The sequence below is a fragment of the Vombatus ursinus genome, unplaced genomic scaffold, assembly GCF_900497805.2.
Source record: "Vombatus ursinus unplaced genomic scaffold, bare-nosed wombat genome assembly UNPS02009835.1, whole genome shotgun sequence".
Lineage (NCBI taxonomy): Eukaryota > Metazoa > Chordata > Mammalia > Diprotodontia > Vombatidae > Vombatus > Vombatus ursinus.
Window position 1 is genome coordinate 7,843,952 of NW_020949613.1, and position 20,782 is coordinate 7,864,733.

General features: G+C 35.7%; 1 protein-coding gene and 1 pseudogene across 1 annotated transcript in view; both read right to left on the bottom strand.

The window, feature by feature from the left end:
- LOC114036384 overlaps positions 1–16,305 on the bottom strand; it is a 65,388-nt pseudogene extending 49,083 nt beyond the window's left edge.
- Positions 1–20,782, bottom strand: part of KHDRBS2 (KH RNA binding domain containing, signal transduction associated 2) — a 762,937-nt gene that overhangs the window by 117,104 nt on the left and 625,051 nt on the right. The window lies entirely within an intron of this gene.

The window sequence follows — 20,782 nt, forward strand, 5'->3', positions numbered from 1 at the left end:
AAGAAGAAGAAGAAGAAGAAGAAGAAGAAGAAGAAGAAGAAGAAGAAAAGGGATGGGCTGGTCACATGTCAAGAGTGAACAATTTCAAGTGGAAAAATGGAGTCTCTCCATTGGTATCCTTGTGATAAGAGAAAGTGAGAAAGATCTCCAGTACACTGAGTGGATATTGAAAAGGAATTGCACAAGACAGGGCAGACATGAGGAGCTGCAATCTGTACCACTGAAAGGAGCATTCTCACCAAAGAGACCACAGATAGATGATTGGAGTATTTAAGTAACATTATTATAGTAATTATGGAAATTAAAATATTTATGTCATAGGAACTGTGATCGCTTTTGTAGCTTTAATTGACTGCATACTGTGTGTTTTGTGTTTAAAAGTTAAATATTCTTTTAAAAATTCATTAAGAATTTGGAGTATGTTAAACAATGATCATTGCATATAGACATACTCCTCATTGTTTTCTTTATACATTTATATCCTGAAAGATATCATCTAGGACAAGGATAGTAGACATATTCTTTTTTTACACTTATTTTAAAAATTTTAATAGTATTTAATTTTTCTCATTATATGTAAAGGCAAATTTAAACATTCATTTAAAATTTTTGAGTTCCAAATTTTCTCTCTCCCTCCCACACCTATACATACACACACACACACACACATACAATAATGTAAAATATTTCCCTGTTAGTCATGTTGTGAAAGAAGTAACAGACAAAAAGAAATGAAATCATGAAAAAATGCAGTGAAGGTAGTATGTTTTGATCTGTATTCAGACTCCATCAGTTCTTTGTCTGGATATGAATAGCAATTTTACTCAAGAAACCTTTGGAATTGCCTTGGATCATTGTATTGCTGGGAATACCTAAGTCATTCATAGTTGATTGTTGTACAATGTTACTGTTACTGTGTACAGTGTTTTCCTGGTTTTCTTTATGTCACTTTGCATCAATTCATGTAAGTCTTTCCAGATTTTTCTGAAATCATCCTGCTCATCATTTCTTATAGCATAATAGTATTATATTATATTCATGTACCACAGCTTATTCAACCATTCCCCAATTGATGGGCATCCCCTCAAATTCCAAATATTTACCACCACAAAAAGAGCTAGCAGACATATTCAACATATACCTTTGCTTTTATTTAATTTGGTTTCACTTCAGGTGAAGCAAGTTGTCAATTGCTTTGTCTCTGCTATTCTTTGCAATTATGAATGTTAAACATAGTCCTTCCATAGTTATATGAAAATACTAAATTTCATGCTATATTTTTGCATATTAATTGATGATGTCTGAACTTGCCCACAAATCTTGGGGGTCAGGAATTAATATTTGCCTTCTGTTACAAAAATTCCAATTCTAGATTTGTTTAATTATGGTGCTCCTTTTACTTAAGCTGGTGATGGAAATGTGAAAAGGAAATCGACTTTGAAAAATCTTATAAAAAATCACTTTCCCTTCTTGACAGTAGGCCTGTCTTGGAAAACTTAGACTTCTGATTGAGGTATACAAAATATTGAATTCAAAAAATGGCTTTGTAGGGTGGTGAGGCTATATAGTAATATGAGTTTATTTACAAACTGATCTTGTTCCTTCAAGTCATTTGGCGTGCAGAATATGACAGGATTAAAAATACTACTCCCTCCTCCCCTACCTTCCTGAGGGTATTAAATGTCTTTTTTCCTCTACTACTTCACACATCAAATTCTGGTGGGAAGTGTGCTTGCCTTCATGATTCTTATGGTGACTCTCTTCCTTCAATTTAATCTCTTTTAGGTAAGGGAAAGGAGATTGTTAGGGGGATTAGTTTCTAGTCTTTCTGTTTTGGATCAGATAAAGGTGCTCTATGGAGGAAGTAGAAAACTTAGGAGAATGATAAAAAATAAATTTGAGGTAGACAGGATGGAAAATTTACTAAATATGCTTTGATGATTTTCTGTACATTGTCTATATATGCAAATAAAGTATGGCCGAGGTTTAAGAATTTAGTGGTCACCTAGGCAACTCCCTCATTTTACAGATGAAGAAATTAAGACTCAAAAATGGTATGTGACTTGCCCAAAGTCACTTACATATAAAATGATAGAGTTGGAATTTGAACCCAGATCCTTTGACTCCAAATCCAGTGAAGAGGAGGAAGAGGACAATGAGGAGAACAAGGAGGAGGAAGGAAGAAGATTAAAACTCATGAATATAGAGATCAATGGATTTACATCTTTAACCACTAAAACATGTTATCCTCAATAAGTAATGATTAATTATATAGGTAATTAAATGTGTGAGGGAAGGAGGGGCATAAGAAATGGTAGAAGCAGAGGTAAAAAGTAGTGTTTCTAGAATCAAGTTTGACTTTTTATGATGACAAAATGTGACTGTAGTTTGCTGTATTTTTTTTTGAAGATGCAAATTTGTTTTTCTTCTATAATCTTGGACTCTGATGTCATACCTCTTTCTCTTCATCCAAATGATCATGAAATGTGAGAGCTAGAAGACTTGATCTTAGAGGTCATTTAGTTCAGTCCTTTCATTTGGAGTTTAATGAGGGTTTGAAAGTAAGCTTTGACACATAATGATCTATGTGGCCTTGCACAACTCACTCTCTCTTTCCCTTACCTGATTTCCTCATCATCATGAATTACTTTTTTCTATGGGTGACTGGGAATGTAATATTATGTAAAATATTAGCAAATTCAAATTCTATGGACCTGGGTCCAAATAATGTGTCAAACTTACTAACTGTATGACAAAAGTTGCATCTACCTTTCATTTTCCTCACCTATAAATGAAATAGCTGTACTCAATGACTTCTAAGGTCCTACTGAGTTATATTATTCTATGATAGAATATCTAATAGAATCTATGATTTTATTTGACATTTATGTAAATATCTCTAAATTAAAATCAATTCACCAACAGACATTTATCAAACATACCCTATGTGAATATTTTTGCATAATTGTTATGATTTTTCAAATGGAAGACATGCTCTTAGTACGAACAATTATTTTTGGAGTACTGAGATAACAAGAAGTAAAATTCTTTCTGTTATCAATATTTTCTTTTAAATATGCAATGTATGGCTTATATTCCTCATTGATCAAGAGCAAAGGTTTACAAATATGATTGTCATGGCAATTCGTGGAATCTCCTCAGTGCATAAACTGTAGCCCATCATTTCTTCAAGATGAAATACATCTTTTGTCCTACAAAATACTATTTTTCTTAAGCCTAACATATCCCATTCAAAAATAAAAAAAAAACTACAGAGAATGCTAAACAACACAGACAGAAGAACTCTTGTTGATAACAATATTAAATCAGCTGTCTTATAGGGGAGATTTGAAGAACAAATTAAATTCCCATTCAGTCACTCAAATAAAGCTTGCGCTTGAATGCTCACTCAATGGGTACCATCTCATCAACTCAGTAGGTGTCTTATTCAAGAAAGAATTTTCCCTCCCGCAAATGTATTTACTTCATGATTTCAAGAATAGATCACTCTACATAAAATGGAGCTGAAAAAAAGAAACCCAACAGAACTTAAGCATGCTCACCATTACTTGTTTCCATTCGTAGGATTGTTTTCCCATTTCTTATACAGTTTTGGGAGAATACTTAAAAAAAATTTCAGATATTAATCATGCAGGCTTCATTTAGTCACAAACAGGGATATGCACGTGGAAGAGTATGCCCGGATACTTCCACCCAGCAGAAAAACTGTATCAATATATATCTGGAGAACTTAAACATATCATTGCAAAACAAATAAAGGAAAAAAACCCCTTAGATTTCATAAGCTGATGTGAAAGAAAATTGAATCTATTTCCAAAAATATAGTCTTAGGGCCATTTTAAATTTGCTTTTACTTGAATCCAGTATAATTATAATGAAACTGAACCTTAGCATTTGATTTCTATAGAAAAAAAAAACAGTATTGACCAAAGGGCAAATGTGATTTCTCTCAGTGACATGATCCATTTTCTACTAAATATAAGCCTATAAAAGGGTACCTAAGGAGTCATTTCAGGAGGCACATATTTGCAGTGTGTGCTCATTAAAGATGAAACACAGCAAAATGGATAAGTCAGAAATGCATTCTTTGAGGTCTCTCTTAGCTGTTGATTTTGATTACAGTCTAACTTTCGGTAATCCATTCAGAGTAATTGTAATTAAAGGGAAAAATAAGATATTTTAAGATGGAAGATAGGGTATGAGATTGTGGTAAATTGCACAGATTTACTCAGTACCTAATTTCAAATATTTGCAGCTAGTTCTAAGATGAGAGGCTTCTTTCGTTGTTTTCTCAGGGCTCCTTAAATACATTTGGTTTTCCAAACCTTTTGTCAGTACTGATGGTGTGTTAAAGAATATTCCTTTGGCAAGATCTCATGAAAATTAAAATTTCTTAACTTGAAATTTGTATGATGTTGAAAAAAAGGATATAGGGGCACTTTATTCATAATAAGTTCAATGAAAGATAAGATATATTCCTATTGAGAAAAAAGGAAAAAAATGAAATAAAATAATTTAATAAATTTTTAAAACTAATAACATACAATATATACTAGTTTATTGCTCAACATTTCTAACACTAGGTTTTAAAAAAAAAGACATTTCAGGTCTATTACATTAACATCCTTTATGATATTATAGTAACAAAAAGGTACAATGAAAAATATCACAATTATTGCTGAAAACAATGTATGTCTACATAGACCTTTACAATTTGCAAAGCACTTCCTGAGATTCTAGTCTAAGGACTTGTGGCATAAGTGATATGGTTTGGGATTTGGATGCAGACAGACCAGAGTTCAAATCTTATCTTGGAAAATTACTAGTTGTGTGACTCCAGGCATGCCACTTAACTACTCTGAACCACATTTTCTTCATCTACAGAATGAAGATTACAATAAAACTAACCTCTAGGGATGTGTTGTGAGGTTCTTATGAAATCCTGTACCTTAAACTCTCTGCAGGTTGTAAAATATCTTATGAACCTTGATTATGTACATGCATCATGTTGGTTCCTATTTTTACTAGGTATAGTAGATACAGTGTTGCACTAACATTCAGTAATAATAATAAAATATAATAGCAATAATAATAACACTAACTTTTATATAGGACATTAAAGTTTGCAAAGAACTTTATAAATATTATTTCCTCTGATTCTCACAATAATTCTGCAAGGTAGGTGCTATTATTATCACCATTTTTCAGATGAGGAAATTGAGGCACAGAGAGGTTAAGTAAGTTGTCCAGGCTGCCATAACTAGCAAGTGTCCAAGGCAGCATTTGAACTCAATCTTTCTAACTATGAGTCCACCTCTATCACTGCCCTGCTTAGCTGCCTAGAAAGACCTGAATTTGAATTCTGCTGGAGGTACTATCTGCGTGACCCTGGGGAAGTCACTTAACCTCTCCAGGCCTTTGTTTCCTTGTCTATAAAATGAGGGTACTGGAATACATGACCTCTAATATCCCTTCCAACTCTGACTCTATGATTCTGTAATTTAATGATCCTATTATTATTATTATTACCCTGTATGCCAAGCATAAATACACAGCAGTTTCTTCACACTTAAATGCTATTCTACTTTTGCTAAATTCACAGAAGTCAAAAATGCACTAATATTAGAATAGTGTTCTGTAGTCTTTTCATGTAGGCAACGGTAAAGCAGACATAATAAATCAATAGAACAAATTGTCAGACCAGTAATGTGACTTGTGTTGTGCTGCTTCTCATTAAGTGTAGAAGCAATTGAAGAAAACCTATTACTATATCCAGAATTCTTAATGAGATTTACTACCAATTAGTTTACTGCCCAAGTAGGTACTTTGACATTTAGTTAGCTGGAAACTTGGGCAAGTTTGTCATGCAAGGGAATCTAACTGCTCAAAATATACAGGAGATGGGCTAGAACAGGCCCCTGTAAAGGTAGCTTAAGAAAACAGTGACCTTCAAAGTGCTTTGTTTAGAGTCTGACTACATCAAATGCTAATGGTGTCATAGGCCAATGTTTTATTGATATCTTGTCTAATGATACTGGCAAAGTCTTTTTTTTTATTATGTTTTGCCAACCAATGTTGGTTTCAAATGTTATGCCTAGGAAATGTCATTCTCAAGAACTTGCAGCACAACTTTTGATGGAAGTTTTTTGAAGACACCATCATCAGGATCTGCTTTATTTTCTCCCATCTCATTTTTCATCAATTAGCATGCATTTGTTAAGTACCTACTACATGTCAGGCACTTTACTAGGCACTGAAAATATAATATCTAGCAAAAAATGAAACAGCTCTTGCCTTTGAGAAGCTTACATCCTATTTATTGGAAAATATGAACACATATAAGTTTGTACAGTGTAATTTTGAGGGGATAGAGGAAACACTAGCAGCTGGGGAAATCATGAAAAACCTTATGTAGGAGGTAAGCTTGAAAGATGAGCTAATTCTAAGAGATGGACACCACAAGGCAATGCTGGGTACAGAGAATAAAAAGTAGGGAAGTTTGGCTAGACAACAAAGGGTAGGAGTAATTTATGATATGCCTGGAAAAGTAGGCTTGAATGACACTTTGAGGGACAAGGCTACAACTAAATATAGCAAATATTTTCCACATAATAACCTAACTTACAGTCTAAATAATATAAAAGTGCACTGGCTGATTAGTCACTGACTATTTTGAATTTTACCATCATACAAGAAGCTTCAGGGTTTATGGGAGATCTTAAATATTAGGAATAAAAAAAAAGTTTTGCTACAAAAGAACTATTATATTACATATATATATGTTCAGTTCATAAAATGATATATGAGATTAATGTTTAACAGAATACTGAATAAGAAGTTTAAGGGGGAATAGAAGAAAGACCATGATCATAATTTTCTTGTGGGGGTGATTTTGACAAAATAATTTAAGCTCTGTGAGTTTGTTTCCTTGTCTGTAAAATGGGGGTGATACTTGCTCAGTTGTAAAGATTAAATGACATAAGATATATAAAAGGCTTTAAAGCCTAAGTAAATCTGAGTTAATAAACATTAGAAGCTATTTGATATATATGAAATATAATTAAAATAGCAAAAAAAAATCTAAGGAAAGAAGTGATGCTAAGAAAACTAGGAAAGACCAATATTAATTATGGAGAGAAAGAAGTAATTGATATATGAATATAATACCTACAGAATGAAAGAGATTAAAGCATGGGACTCAGGTCTCATTTTTACAGTGATGGAATTAAGGGATAAATGAAAGTACAGACTGAAAAATAAAGCTCTGAAAGACCAAAACTCAAAAGAATAACCAACTTCAAAAATAAAAACAACCAAGAGGCAGGCAGATGTTTATGTCTCATCTGGCAGGCTTCCAAAATAAAACAGAAAAGTCAAGTCTATAAGCATTTATTAAGTATTTACTATATGTCAGGCACTCTGCTAAATACTAGGAATACAAATATAAGGAGAGAGGGTGGAGAGAGAGACAGACAGACAGAGACAGACAGAGAGACACAGAGAGAGACACAGAGATAGAGATAGAGAGAGAAATAAACAGAGAAATAGACAGAAAGAGAGAGAGAGAGATCACAGTTCCTATATTCAAGTAATTCGTATTTTAATGAGAAAAAAAAACATAATACATTAAGGAAAACTAAAAGAAGTAAGGAGGTAAGTAAGTAACAAAGTAAAAGTGTTGTGGTGACACCAAGAGAATGAAGGATGGCTGGTCTGAGCCCTTCAAACATTTATATGGATATATGCATGTGTGTATATTGTGTAACATATACATGTTCTACATATGGATACATATATGTGTGTCTGTGCATATATATACACATAGAGATATTGATTAAGATAGAGAGCTATACAGAGATGCTATAGCTATGGATGTATATAGGTATAGTTATGATACATCTGTGTACCAATTTACTAGATTCTGTGAAGCCCAAAAGAAGGCAGAGATTAGTTCTCTTTAGAAAAAAGTTGGGCCTAAAAGATGTAACTTTGGGGATTTTTAATATAGATTTCTACACCCAATATTAATTTTTAATCTAATCTAAACACTATCAAACACATTCATTTAAGTTTTCACACAAGTTCTCACATTCTACACATGGTACTCATTTATACTTACAGTTAAGCATTCTATTCAAGGCATAGGAGGACATGTAAAGGATTAATGGATAAATCTCAAACAAGACTAAAAAGAATGGTCTCAGACCATGAAAAGGCATGAATGGAAAGATCTTTGACTCTGGTATCATAGGACCTGGGTTTAAGTATTGTTTCTGACGTTAATTACTTGTGTGACCTTACACAAGTCCCCCAACCACACTGAGACTTAATTTGAACATCTGCAATATTACATGAATGGATTAGACTAGATGGTTTTTCAAGTCTTTCCAGGTTTTGTTTCATGATTGCATAACTCAAATCAGACTGGGAGAAAGAGAATAGAAAAGATAAATTTATGTTATATAGTAGATAGAATTTTGTTTGTGCCTAGGTTGAACTATGGCACTGACTTTGGAAATGGAGAGCAAGAGTTTGATCCAACTAGTAGAGGAAGAAATCAGTAGGATTTGGTAGTGGGCTGGACATGGGTGGCCACTGAATTAATGATAAATTTTAATGATGATGAGTTATTTTGAGTTTGGTTGGGAGTTAATCTTTTAAGGTAAAGTATTGAAAATGATAAGGTCAGTTTGGGGTGATAAGTGTCAGCAGGTATATGAGAGATGAAGAAACAGATACAAGAAAAGTTGTTGGTTAGTCATGTCCAACTTTTCGTGATCTTGCTGGAGTGGTTTGCCATTTCCTTGTCCAGCTCATTTTACAGATGAGGAAACAGAAACAATAGGGTTAAGTGACTTGCCTAGGGTCACACAGCTACTAAGTGTCTGAGGCCAGATTTGAACTCAGGAAGATGAGTCTTCCTGATTACAAGCCTGACACTCTATCCACTGCATCACCTAGTTCCTACCAAAGAACTAGATAGATATATGGGGTAAAAGCTATTACATTGTCAGCTCTTTCATCTCTGGCTGCTTAGAGTAGGAGTCATGTCACTAATACAACCAATAAGAGCATTCCACTTCTCTTATGTCTTCCCTCAAAATAATTTTCATTTGTCATACAGTTTTCTTTTTTATGTTTTCACACAGTTTTCTTAATGTTATTCTACCCAGTTTTATTTACTTCAAGCATTTTTGCAGGCTTCTTACTCTCATATTTAGCTATTTAAATATAATAATTTATAAGAATAATGTCTATAACTTGGATAATGCCCAAGAAACAGTTAATGTTTCACAAGAATTGGAGATTTAGTAGAGTCTACTTCTGTGGACAACTATGTCCTCAAAAATATTCCTTAGAGATTTAAAAAAAGATCTTAAGGAATATAAAAACATGTCTCATCACCCTTATCTACTCCCCTTCCCCCTCTCCCAAATACACACTGACAACCTAGGAACAGAGATACAACACAAACATCAACATTGGTAGGATCAATAACATAATATTAACGTGCTAACAATCTCCTAATGAAGATAGAAGCCACTAATTGCATAAATAAACAATGACTTTGAGCATAGAAATGTTAAACTGCATGATTTGTCAATGTACAGAATTGCAGACTTAGAAGGAACCTTATTAGCCTTCTAGCTAAAAGCATACTCCCCACAAGAATCCCCTCTTCAATATGCATGGCACTTGAAGATCTCTAATGAGGAGAAACCCATGACTTCTTATTATGTTATTATTGTATTGTATCATATTATATTGCATTGTATTATATTGTATTGTATTATTAATTATCTTATAATTATGGTTCCCTTTTTTATAGTTCTAATTGTTGAGAAATGTTTTACTTACATCACAATTAAATCTACTTTTTTTTGTTGCAACTTTTACTCACATTTCTTAGTTTTGCTCTCTGGGACTAAAGAGAAGAAGTACAATCCTTCTTACACATGACAACCCTAAAAATAATCAATGACGTTGACCATGCCATTGCCTAACTCTCTGGGCTAAACTTCCCCAGTTAAAAGGATAGAAGATCCTAGGATCTTCACTTTACAGCTGGAATAGACCCCAAAGGCCGTCTTGTCCATTGATTCATTTTACAAAGGAGGCAACCAAGGACCAAAAAAAGTTTGCCTTATTCAGGATCATTCAGGTGTCAAGGGGAGAAAGCAAGATTTGAATTAAAATCTGGGGGATCTAAATTTGGTGTTCCTTCCACAGCCAGTTTTATACAATATGATTTTGTGGATTTTCACCATCCTGACTACCTTCCTTAAGGATACCTGTTGTTCAGTCATTTTTCAGTCATGTCTTACTCTTTGTGACCCTGTTTGGGATTTTATTGGCAGAGATACTGGAGAGGTTTGCCATTCCTTCTTTAGCTCATTTTACAGATGATAAAACTGAGGCAAGTGTCACACAGTAAGTATCTGAGACCAGATTTGAGCTCAAGAAGATGAGTCTTCCTGACTCTATGGCCCAGTGCTCTATCCACTACACCACCTAGTTGCCCAAGAATCAGACGCAACTGAAACGATTGAACAGCAACAACAACAACAAAAAGGCAGCTAGGTGGCTCAGTGGCTAAACTGCTGTGCCTGGAATCAGGAAAACCTGTGTTCATATCCAGTTTCAGACACTTACTAGCTGTGTGACCCTAGGCAAGTCACTTAATGCTTCCATTTGCTTGTCTATAAAATGAACTGGAGAAAGAAATAGAAAATCACTCTAGAATCTTTGCCAAGAAAACTTCAAATGCAGTCATAAAGAGGCAGACACAACTGAAAGGATGCTTACTGGATTATCAATGCCTCTTCTACAATGTGTTATTATCCTCACTGAACACAATTATTGCACACAATAATTCAAGCAAGTGCATTCTCACCAGAGAAGGGCTACCAGGACTATGACCTCCTTGCTTCTGGATGCCATTTCTCCCATAAAACAACATGACTGCAGTAGTTTTCTTGTCTCATATATCTTGCTGTTGATTCTTGTTGAGCCTGAACTCCATGAAAATTCCAAATCTTTTTTTTTAGATTAATTGCCATCTAGCTATATCTACCACATATCATGTATGTGTGAAGTTGATTTTTAAAAAAATCAAAATCAAAGACTTTATATTCATCACTATTAAATTTCATTTTATTGTATTTGGCTCAATGTCCTAGTCTTTTTAAAAAAATAGGTTTGTTATCTGATGTCTTAGCTATTTCTCTAGGCATCGCGTTCTTTACAAAACCAAGAAATGTAAGATCTATGGCCTTATCTAAGTTATTGATAAAATTTTTAATAGCACAGATTCCTGAAGCATTCCAATGCAGTCCTTGTTCCAAGCTGACATTGAAATATTAAAGATTATATTTTGAGTTCTTATATGAAATTTCTTTTCATTACCCACGGATATAGTTCATCTAGACCAGCTTGTGCAAATTCATCACAGACAACTAAGTGTTCTATTACTATTGCCCAATTTATTTTGGACATCAACTCCTTATTAGCTACATTTTTTTTTTCATTTCTTTCCAGTCCAAAGAATTCAACTTTTCCTGGAAGATTAAAGTAGGAATTGATACATGATATGTGGTAGATATAGCTAGATGGCAATTAATCTGAAAAAAAAAGATTTGGAATTTTCATGGAGTTCAGGCTCAACAAGAATCACAGCAAGATATGGTAGACAAGAAAACTACTGCAGTCATGTTGTTTTATGGGAGAAATGGCATCCAGAAGCAAGGAGGTCATAGTCCTGGTAGCCCTTCTCTGGTGAGAATGCACTTGCTTGAATTATTGTGTGCAATAATTGTGTTCAGCGAGGATAATAACACATTGTAGAAGAGGCATTGATAATCCAGTAAGCATTTCTGCTTTCTTACTATCGTACACTGTCATGTTCTAATCTATCCTGAGTATCAATCCTTTTCTTTGTTTGGTACTACTTTGTTCCCTCATGTAGCCTAACAAAAACAAATATGCTGTTTTGTAGTTCTTAGCTTTCTTTGTCAGCCTCAGCTCATTCTGAGAATTCGCACATCTGATATTATTTTTAAGAAATATTTTATTTGTTTTTGTTACATCTCTTTCCCTTTTCAATAATACCCCTTTCCCTCTATACTAACAGAATCTGCCCTTATACAAAGGATTGTGTTTAAGCAAAGTATCCCTACATGTTGACCAGACCTGACAGTAAATGATTCATTTAACACCTGGAGCCTATCATCTCTCTGCCAAAATGAGTGAGCTATGACTTTTATCATCCTGGCTCTGTTCTTAAAGGATCAAGTCATATTTTTATATGCTTTTCTTAACTGTAATTACTTCTATTTTATTTGTGTAGTCTAGGTTGTCTGATTAATTCTTCATGAATCCATAATTTTTTAAAGTAATTTACTTTTTTCCTTTTTTTCAAATTTTTTTCTCTTATGTCCTTTGGATTTAATTTTAGAGTTTCTCTGCTCTCCTGAGCTCACTTCCCTAGTCAAATATTAATCCTTATGATGTAATTCTATCAATTCTTTCTCTGAACCCTTTGAAATCTGCTCTCTAAAAATAGGGGGTACGTGTCAGACTATTGCTGACTTTTCTTCCTGTTTCTACCACAAATCTAAGATAGAGTGGTCACTTCTCCCAAAGGAGGCAATGAAATTTCAGATATTCTTAAGTGTCTTGAATGTAGTAAGTGCTTAATAGATCCTTATTGAATTATTTGAAAATAAGCACAAATTCCTACTCTGGGTTAGACAAATTTTTAAGTAAGTGGAGGTGGATGGAAAGCAAGAAAAAATTGGAGCATTGAAGGCTTAATCTAGGTTCAAAGAGTGATGTAATTAAGATTAGAAGAAATGCTGAGCAAAAAAGTGATTGAAAGGAGGAAAGAGGAGGAACCAATGCTGTCAGGACAAAGGGAGAAGAGAGATGACTTTAATGGCTGGAAATTCATAGTGTCAAATAAATGTATTGGGGGTATGGCAAATATATAGCTTTCTCAGCTGATGCAAATTTTCCATATGGGAGACACTACTATATAGAGAGATCAAGGTGGTTAGGGTAGAATACCCATTCCCCCTACCCAAGTTGTTGGAAAGAAATTCTATTTTGTTTTTGTTATATTTTTGAAGTAAATATCTCCATAAAAACTAGTAGATGTTACTTTATTAAATGGTATTAGGGTGCTAGTCACTGACCTCTAAAAATGAGGATCACACAGCTTGTGAGGGCTCAAGCAAATGGCGATAAAGATAGGTCAGCTAAGGATCAGATGAAGCAGCCCAGATCTGGAGAAAAGGCCAGAGAGTATCATGCTGCATGAATAATCTCCCTTTTCACCCATAAGATTTATGGTGATCAATTTACCATTGCTATAGATTCATGCCTCCTACTATTCTCAGAATGTTGACTTCCCCCTTTGCTAGCTACAAGAGATGATCTTTTCATTTGCCACACATGAGTGAAAAACCAGGTTGTTTACTTCTGATAAACCAGGACAAATGGAGAAACATCAGAATATTTCATTCCTACTATGTGCCCAGTGTTGTGCTAAGTGCTGTGATACACACACACACACACACACACATATATATGTATATATATACATATATATACACATATATGTGTGTGTGTGTATATATATATATATGTATATATATATATATATATATATACAGAGAGAGAGAGACAGAGAGAGAAACAGAGAGAGAGAGAGAGAATCCCTGCACTCAAGGAGTTTACAATCTAACCTGGAAAGATGACACACAAAAGGAAACTGGAAGAGAAGGACTGAGGTTGGGGGGTGGGGTGAAGAAGTCAGTCAGAGTAAATACTGAAGTAGTGTGGCCAGGTGAGAAGTGAAATGTTACTTTTGCATATGAACTTTGTGGAATCAATGCTATCAATATAACTGTTGCATGGAGAGACTGATCGATTCATCAATCAATAAGTATTTATACCAGGAATTATTGTTTGTCCTTAATTATTGAAGAGGACCATGCCATCATGTTGTGATGTCTTCCCTTGCTCATGAATAGGATTTAAATGGGAAGAGTTACACAAAGTCACCAACCTCAGTCTTTCTTCCAGAGATATTGAAATCCAGTGGCAAGACAAAAATCAGGAAGACTGACGATGGCCTAGAATGCAACAGATGACCTTGGTGTCTTTGATATCTCACCAAGCTCTCAGTGCCCCATAGCACCTGCTTCGGCAGCCTTCCTTGCAGTTGGAACAAATTGTTATCATCTGCTCATTCCACCAGGGGAAGACTTCATATGCTTGGGGTACATATCCCCCTAACTTACCAACAGGTTTGAATCCTGTTTGTTACCCTCAACCTGATTTAGTCTTTCTGCCGAGTCAGTTTTACCAGGGTGTGGCTGCTGCGCATGCTATAGTTTCTTGGAGTCACAGATGAGAGTTGGGTGACTGATGGGACACCAAATGTGGGTGAGCAGCCCTAAAAAGGGCTCTGCAAACCCTCATACCAGAGATGCTAGTCCTCCCTTAAATAACCCATGCACTCCTACACTGGGAATAAACAAAAATGAAAGGATTTATGTTTTCTGGGAACTTATGTTCTAACATATGTATTTTCTATAACTTATATACTTTTGGGACAACAAACCGGTTCAATTTGACTATTTCTCTAACAGAGAAATTAATGGCACTTGAATCAGGATCTTCAGAAACAATGGTACTGAATCATTGAATCACTGATGTTATGATGTTTGAATCAGCTAAGCTGAGTTGGGTTCAAATTTAGGCCCTGAAATTTAATTGTGTAATCTTGCAAGAGTTACTTAATGTCTACTGTCCTCAGTTCCTGAACTTTCAAAAATGAAGACATTGCATTAGATGGTCTCTGAAGTCCATTCAAGCTCTAAATCTATGGTCCCATGATCTTTTAAATTGCTGTATGAAGGTGTATGAGAAAGAGTACTTAAACTTAATGATGACCTTGTTTTTAACCTGCAAATTTTTCCTTAACTACACATAGACTGAATTTCTTGATTTCCTGAAACAAAGTGAATACTGGCCCAGCTTGTTAGCTCTATGGCAATATGCTGATGACATTTTTGAGAAATACTTTGTGCGGTAATGAAGCCAGCAACATGGAAGATGGCTTTCAGGTTAACACATAAATAACACTTATTTCTGAGAGTAGTAGGGCAGAAAACATTCCTATATTTGTGTATTTGTATATGTGTGCCCATATAGGAGTCCAGAAATATCCCAATGAACATTAACTTTCTTTGTTTATGTCCCCATTTGTCACTTATGATGTGAAGTACCACATTAAGTATATTGCTGCAGTGCAGAAGAATGCTGATTATAGAAATGCTAAGTACAATATTAGAAACCAAGAGTTTATTAGGATATCTTTCAGGATACGGGCTAAGTTTTTTCTTTTTTTTTTTTTTTTGCTACTGCAGAAAAGATCTGATACCTCTTCCTAAATACAATAAAATCAATTTTATTTGAAAGAGACAGTGCAATGCTTTTAGATGGCCTGTTTAAATATATTTGGTTTGGGGGTATTTTGGATTCCCATAACTTCTCTCCTTAATTTAAGTTGACATCAACTCCAGATGGACATTTATAAGTTATTAGCCATATTGATAGGAATCCAACTGTATGATTTTATGCCCAAAGCCTTGAAATCTTACCCCACTAACCTACCTTTACAAAGACTTATGACTCACTCGTGCATAATCAGGATAGCCACCCCTTAATGAAGCTAGATCTTTATATTTTTAACATTCATTTGGAAAACCAATTAACTCCAACTCTATTGAACAAATTGAACAGGAAATAAATCAAGTGTTAAAACATTGGTGAAGAGCCTGACTTTCTGTAATTAGGGTACTGAGGTGCCTAAGGCTATCAATGTGGCATCTTGTATCAAAGACTGACAATTTCTATAATCTGAAGCTGTTAGGCTTCCTTCAATAGGCTGAAACATTTGAACCTCTAAATAAACCCAAACACTGTCCACTTTGTGATGCTCACTCAGTTGTACAAGGCCATTATAAACATACTTTGATTTGAAAAGCACTTACTCCTTTCTGGCACGGACTTCCCTCTCTTTCTTCGAAACCTCAATCCAAGAAATGAACTACACTTTGCAAAGGGTACATACTCCTTTCTCCGGAGCAGCCTCTGAGCCTGAGTTGGGCTTCACTTTCCCGAGAGGCCCACGTCAGTTCTGTGGCCTTCACCTGGGTCTGAGGGGCACGGCGATGCTTCTCCCACGGACTTGCTGGCTCCCAGGCACCGGGACATTCAGTCAGTGTTAATGTCGCAGATGGCCGGGGCCCACTGGCTGATCATTAGGAAGCTTTGTGTTTTGTGTGTGCCTTTTTTTTTTTTTTAAAGAAGGAAAACATGGAGAATGTGGTGTCTTTTCCCCAGGGGACTGACCCTATTTTAAGTCTCTGTTTAAAAATAAGGGTCTAAGGCCTCTAGGGATTATTATAGGTGGCCTGTAGGTGTTTGAACTCTGTAAGGTGGGGCTTTATGAAACAAGGATCAGCTCCAGTACATTATTAAATAAAAGAGAGAGAGAGTTTCTGCTGCCTTAAAAATAAAAAAAACAACTAACTAACTAACTAAATAAATAGACCCAAAGGAAAAAGAGCACTTCACACTTTTCAGCATGTACTATAGTTACTACTTTGCAAATTGCTAAGGTTATATCTATGTGTTAGCAAGAGACACCTTTATAGTTCCTCTCTTTGTTTCTTTGTTTCTTCTTTCCTTCCATTCTTCCTTGCTGCCTTCCTATCTTCCTCTCTCCCTTCCTTCCTTCCTCCTTTCCTCCCTTCCCCTCTCTCTCCCTACCTTCCTCCCTCCCTCCCTCTCTCTCTCTCTTTCTTTCTTTCCATAGGGTCTGGACATATTATTTAATCCATGTAGGAAAGTCCCAGTCTGAAAACTTCCTTTACTAAGGATAAATTATTAGTATGTCCTCAACAACTCCAGTACTATTTACAAAATAAAGAAATAAGGGAGGGTCCTAGTGCATTGACTAGTTCCTTTGTGGTAAGTTTATGGAAGTCATTCAGTAGATTAACAGATTAAGGTTTTACTTTGTTCCATAAACTATTCTAAATACTAGGAATACAAAGACAGAAACAAAACAGTCCCTGTCCTAAATGACCTTACATTGTAATGGAGGAGGCAATGTGTGTGTGTGTATACATACATACATCCATAACTAGGTCCTGACTAGTTCAAATAATCAATCCAATGAAGTCGTATTATTTAAATTCACACTGTTTATTTTCGTGTAATGGAATGAATTACCATATTTTACATGATTATAACTTGAAATAATGTAGATTTGAATACATGTGAGCACTTTATAGGATTCATTAATTGAACTAATTAGGATAAAACTACATATGTGTGTTTGTGTGTGTGTGTGTGTATTACATATTAGTACAGGGCTGGAACCTTACATCCCAGTCTATTGTTAGTAAGTTCTGCTAACTGGGGGACAACATGAGCTATATCATAAACATAATAAATCTGAGCCGTATTGCATCACCTCATATGATGGGGTTGGGATCTGGGTCCCAGAAAGGAAAACCCTGGACTTTCCCACATGGCCAAGTCTCTGGTCATTAGCCTGAGGTTATAATCCCATCATCTGGCCTTTCATTGTGGCTACACCCAATCTCCCCTCCATTGTTTTACCTCCCTATGGCCCCTGGCCATTTCCCACCCTTAATCCTAGCTAAACTCCATTCTCCCTTGGCCACTGTCTAGGTCCCTGGAATTCTATTACCTCATAGACTACTTGGCCACTCCTAGATCCCTCCCATAGTCTTTCTGTATATAAGATCCATCTTGTCTCCATTAAGATGCTGAGATTCTTAAAATCTAGCCACTGCTTAGATTCCTAAAATCTAGCCACGGCTCAGATTCTTATAATCTAGCCAATAAACCAATAGCTTACTAATGTTCAGACTCCTTAAGAGTCTGTTCAATATGATGGATGTTCTAATAAACCTTGTCTTTGGCTGAAAAAAAAATAGGGGGAAAGAGAGACTACATGATCATTTGCCTGTTAGAAGGCCTGAAAACAGCATTTCAAAAGCAAGTAAACTTTCAGAAGATTAAGGGAATTACTCAGGAAGAAAAGGAAAACCCTGCCTTTTTCCAAGATAGGCTAGTAGAAGCCATTAAAAAGTATCTGAATTTAGATCCTGACTCTACAGAAGGGGAAGCAATCCTTAGCATGTATTTCATTAACCAATCTGCCCCAGATATTAGGAGAAAACTACAGAAATTGGCAATGGGACCCCAAACACCTCAGGCCCAGTTATTGGAGATTGCCTTTTGAGTCTTTAACAACAAAGACGAGAGGAGAAAGAACGCAGGGAGAGGGCTAGAGACAAAGAGCATGCCCAATTTCTGGCCACTGCCATGGCCAGGAAAGGGGTTTCTTCTGGCAACTAGGGCACTGGGAAAACCTGCTTTTGATGCCATCAGAAGGGCCACTGGTCCAAGGAGTGCCCCTCCAGGGCACACCCCCCCCCCCAGGAAGCCACCAGGACCATGCCCCACATGTGACCAGGAGGGGTCTAAGGAGATCTGGATGGGAGTGGCCAGTAAGCTGAGGTGAACAGAACTCCTGGGACCTGGACAATGGAGTTGGAAAGTGTAGAAAATGGCCAGGGCCACAGGGAGGTAAGACAATGGAGAGGAGATTGGGTGTAGCCACAATGAAAGGCCAGATGATGGGATTATAACCTCAGGCTAATGCCAGAGATTTGGCCATGTGGGAAAGTCCAGGGTTTTTCCTTTCTGGGGCCCAGATCCCAACCCCATCATCATAGATGCAAGCCCAATTTATACATGTCTATAAATGAGATAAGCAAGAATACACGGTTAGAAATTAAGGGAAATCAGCAAAGGTTTCATGTAGAAGATGGCATTTAAGTTACATCTTGGAAACTAGGGATTTCCATAAGAAAAAGCAAGGACGGAAAATATTGCTGTTCTAGGAGAAGCCAGAGTAAAGGCAAAGATGGGCATGACTGCATGGGAGATAAAGTGCACATCCTATTGGAGGGAATATCCACATTCCATTGGAGACAATATCTACATTAGTGAAATAAAACAAATCTGTTGAAGTCTTAGAAGATATTTTTATTTATATCTGATATTGCTTATACTAGCAACTAGTCTTAGAGAGTCAGGGTGATCATGAGGAAGTCATTTAAAGAACCCTTGGCTCTCTAAGACTAAATGATTTCACTGATGAGCCTAGTTTATATAGTTTCTCTATAGGAACCACTGACATAATTTAATACAACCTTCTCAAACATTACAAATTGACTTTTTTATAGCTTCTGTACTCTATGTTCCTATCTAACTACTACTTCTGTGTTGACTAGAACCTTAGATTTTGCAGTAATAATCAGGTACCTCATCATTTTGATATGATGGAAATTGATCAGATTGTATAGGGAAAATAGAAATGTAGGAGAGGCTGATTTGTTGATTGGCCAATTCACTCACTGAATCATCTTTAGGCTATGATAATAGCACATTCTCGGTGGGGCTGTTGCTCTGAGGTAGCCCTGTTATTCAGGCTTTGGCATCTGCTAACAGTACTTAGTGCAAACTGAGATGTTTCCAAAAATACCCACCAGCTGCCAGTGAAACCAATGAGGCAGCCTTGATTTCTATGGTCATCCCTGTATCCCCTAAATGCATCTTTCTAACTGTAGGGGGAGCTCCCAGAAGCCCATGGGAGGAGAGCTTATTTTCATTCAGTACTATGAGTTAGACCTTTCAAATCAACTCTGACTTGGAGCCACTCCAAGCAGTAAGCATGGAAGCCAGCACAATGAAAATTCAGCTGAATCTGATTATACCTCTGAAGAGTCCTGAAATCATTTCACCTGGGCAAGATTTTCAGTCTATTTGGAAGTCAAGAGGACAATTGGATGTCATCATTAGCATGACCCACAGTTCAAACAATTTGACCGTATTTTTCCTTTTCTGGATGTTTATTTGCTAGTGTGCTTACAGTATATAATGAAACCTTTAAATTCTAAACCATAGCTTCATTTTAAGGAAAAAAATAAAGATAAGCTAAACTAAAAGATATCATGTCCAAAGTTCATAAAGTAGTTTCAGAATAAAAAGGAGAGCATACAATTAATGCTTGGGTCACAATATTCCTATATCTAAAGAAATGTGACAGATTTTCTTATAAGCTAATCAAACAAATAGAATCCATTCAATAGTACCAAACTTGTTTTAGGAAAGGGATATTGATATTAATTAAATGTTCAAGTTAATAGAGAGTTTATCCTTATTCCATCATTCTGAGGGAATGTTAGGGACTTGCAATGACTTCAGATTATCATCATTAACACTTATTTATTTATAAATCATCCTAAACAACATCAGTCTTGCTTCCAGTCATCATCATGGAAAGTAACCCTCATGCCAATGTGGCCTACCAACTATTTTTGCAGGTGCTGCAGTCATAGCTATAAAAAACCCAGAAGAGAAAGTTCTCTCTTCTGTAGTCCTAGGCATTATTAAATAGTTGAACAACATAAACTGATATGACTTAATCGGTGGAATTGACATTTAAAAAAGATGTTATTATTGTCTTTGTCTCTGTTCCCTAAAGACCAAGGGAAGTTTCCATCTCTCTTATAGATGCAATCTCCTAAATATGTTGCCTCCCCCATTAGACTGTGAGCTTCTTGAAACCAGGAATTGCTTTATTTTT